This window comes from Cetorhinus maximus, chromosome 12 (assembly GCF_964194155.1).
Source record: "Cetorhinus maximus chromosome 12, sCetMax3.hap1.1, whole genome shotgun sequence".
In the NCBI taxonomy this organism is placed as follows: domain Eukaryota; kingdom Metazoa; phylum Chordata; class Chondrichthyes; order Lamniformes; family Cetorhinidae; genus Cetorhinus; species Cetorhinus maximus.
The window spans coordinates 94,548,655-94,551,836 of NC_135890.1; the positions used below are offsets into that span (position 1 = coordinate 94,548,655).

General features: G+C 47.7%; 1 long non-coding RNA gene across 1 annotated transcript in view; it reads left to right on the forward strand.

Moving 5' to 3' along the window:
• Positions 1-1,934: 1,934 nt before the first annotated feature.
• The window catches only part of LOC144687119 (uncharacterized), an 8,465-nt gene continuing 7,217 nt past the window's right edge, over positions 1,935-3,182 (forward strand). Inside the window, exon 1 of the long non-coding RNA XR_013578068.1 lies at positions 1,935-1,973. This is a non-coding gene — a long non-coding RNA (uncharacterized LOC144687119). The remainder of the gene's footprint in view (positions 1,974-3,182) is intronic.

Below are 3,182 nucleotides of genomic sequence, written 5' to 3' on the forward strand. Positions count from 1 at the left end.
TCAATGTTTTGTTGTACCTTCATCATATTTGCCCACATTGTCCCCATACATAAAGGGGTAGATTCACTATAGGCAGCGAGCATCACCTGGTGAAGCACAGAGGAATATCTGGTGGGGAGGATCGCACACCCATTACAGAACCAAAGGAAAATTAAGAGGAGTTCGGTTATGGCCATGCGATATTCCTCTTTGCACCTGCTCAGGAAATGCTCAATGCTCAGGCAGTAAAGATATTTGTCTATCCCAAAGAATCAAAGAATTTCCATGAATGGATTGTGTAGTAATTCTGGAGTCACTGGGCTGGATTATACTCGGGAGCGCGCTGCTTGTCCGTCCCCCACCCGACGAAACAGTCAGTCGGAAACCGACCAACGAAAAAAAATCCACCCCGTAACAGTAACAGGCTGCAGGCTGTAGGGGGCGGTGGTGTGTGTCAGCTTCACCTCTGACTTCTGAGCGGTCCGAATCGCTCCCACTCCCTGGGCTCTAGACCTTGGACTTATTTGGGGGTTGTGACAAAGTGCAGCAGACAATTGGTTTTGGTGCAAGAAAAAAAAACTGGGTTTATTGAAATCACAAATGAACTTATAACATTAATAACCCCTTTCCCATTTCTACTTAGTTCTGTTGAAGGGTCATGAGGACTCGAAACGTCAACTTTGCTCTTCTCCGCCGACGCTGCCAGACCTGCTGAGTTTTTCCAGGTATTTCTATTTTTGTTTTATAACATTAGGATTACACTGAGATTATACAGATCTACAAAGTACACTTATTTAAGAATGGGGAACACACGGCATAACGAGGGAAAATCACGCTACTAATCCCCTTACCCTTGTCCCACATTCAAAACCTAACTAAATTGAACTAGGAGAGGTCAGGGATCATGCTCACCAACCAGGGTTCCTTGACAGTTCGAAATCCAGCCAGGTAAGCCAGTTGCAGTTTTGGGGTACACTCTTTGTGTCCTCTGGGGCCTGCCATTCCACACGTGGTCCTGGTCTGTGGAATCTGCGAAGGTTCTTCAGTTGGGTGGAGGGTGCGGTTGAGGGTGGTTGATCTTCGTGGAGGGCTGCGGTTGCAGCCTTGTTGTCTTCGGTTGAGCCTGCCACCCCGTGCCCCTAGCCGTGATGTTGCCTGCGGGCCTGCAAAACCTCCAGATCTCCTCCCTCCGCTTCGCTCAGCTACCTCTCCCTGTTTAAACTCTGCTTCAACCGCTCCAAAACTGCTCACCCTCCCTTCGTGGCCCAGTTATACTGTTTTTTCGAATTTCTTATCTCAATCCAAATCAAGGTTAGTCCTTTGTCTGATCTGGGCTTCTTCAGGTGATTGTTGTCTCATTGTTTTTAATGGGCTCGCATGATGTTTATCGTTGTCTTCCTGTCCCCGTAACTAGCCTTGAACTGAAAGCCATTGTATATGTGGAGTATTGATGGGTTCGCATAATTGCATTGATTGCTGCCTTCCTGCCTTAGTAGTTAGTAGCGATTATTTATGCAAGATTTTGATGGGCTTTAGTTTCGTGTAAGATGAAGTCTTTCTCTGGGTTGATTGTTTTAAAGGGAAGAATGCGTATTCTGTCTCCTCTCATTGTCTGGTTTCAGGCAATAAATCCACACTGCACACAACAAGCCCGGGCATGTCCAGTCCCAGGCCTTCATGGGCCTAGCCTCCTGTCTGCAGGGTTCTACACTTAACTCAGCAGTTGGGTCCTCTGCCATGAAAGTCCAAAAGTCATATCCTTGTTGATGATATGAAAAATGTGGGAATTTTGAGAACCCTTCAGGCAGCAGCAGCAACAAGGGAAGTGTGGGACTTCCACTTCTCACTCAGAGGAACTCCCACCCTTGGGAGCTGCCTGCCAGTCTGATTGGCCGGCAATTCTTGCAGTCCCAACAGCACCAGAGCTCAGTAGTGGCCACTGCAGGGATTGCAAGCAGGCCCAGGACAAAGGCCCCAGTGAATCTTGGACTCTTGTAAGTCAGGGGTACTGAGTGGGGATGAATCAATCACATTGCCGGATGGGGTGGGGGGGGGTGGGGTGGGGGGGCAGGGGATGGGTAGGGGGTTACTATGTTCCTTCCCAACCTCTTAAAATCTTTTTTGAAAGAACAGGCTGCCCACTCCCGCCTGCCTGCCCACACCAACCATATTATTCAAAGGGGGATGTCCCCTCACTTCTTGGTATCTTGCCAGCCCTGCTACCCCAATCAATACTATTCATCCACCTAGTTGCTGTTTGGAGATCTTGCTATTTGCAAAATGTCTACCTGCATAACATCAGTTGCTGCGTTTCAAAGGAATGCATTATAAGTGGAGTTGTTTGAAATATTTGTAATAAGATGTGATTCTTTCAGAATCATTTACCTCTGACACAACAAACTTTAATTCTGGAGTGAACCCAGGGTCCAAAACTCACTCGTGCTCTTCCAGGCTCCTTCTCATTCAGTCAGTTTCAATGGAGTTGACATTGTGCCTTATTTTGAGAGCCAGCTGGGACAGAATATTTCTGTTGAAAGACGTTCCTGTGACACATAAGAACATTATGACAACAACTGCCTCACCATCTATAAAGTGGTGCATTTTTACCCTTAAAAAATCATTCAAAAATTTTTAGCTGTTTCCAGAGTGTTGCACAGAAGTTCCTGTTCTTTTCAGCAGTAATTCCATGTAAGTTAAATTTTTGAAACATTTTCCAATGGAAGGTTCTCTGGAGATTATTTTAGAGCTACTTTGGTGCAGTTGCCCGAGAGTGTTGCTGCTGCTTCACAATGATGGCAAAGGAATAAGTGACCTGTCCACACCAAGGCTGGAATAGAAAAGGGGGCAGCAGCAGTGGCAATGCCACAGGGTCGGCAGTAAGACAGGGAGGTGGAGCAGAGGGTGCGGTGAGGGCAAGCTCTACACCAGGCTTGTCCAACCCCCTGGCCCGCAGGCCACAGCCCAGCCCCTGAAACCTCTGGATCCGGCCCGTGGACTCGTTGGTCAAACTACGGTTAAGCTGAACGAAAGATGTGCAAGGATCTGCTCCTCCAATAAGAGACTGATTCCCTCCTGCTTTTGCGACTGATAGGCTCGAGCTAGCCAATCAGCAGCAAATTTGGGAGAGAATCAGTCTCTGGTTGAATGAGCAGCGAGCAGTGTGAAGGTGAGTGGCTGCTCCTTTGGTTTCAGCATGCCGCTCT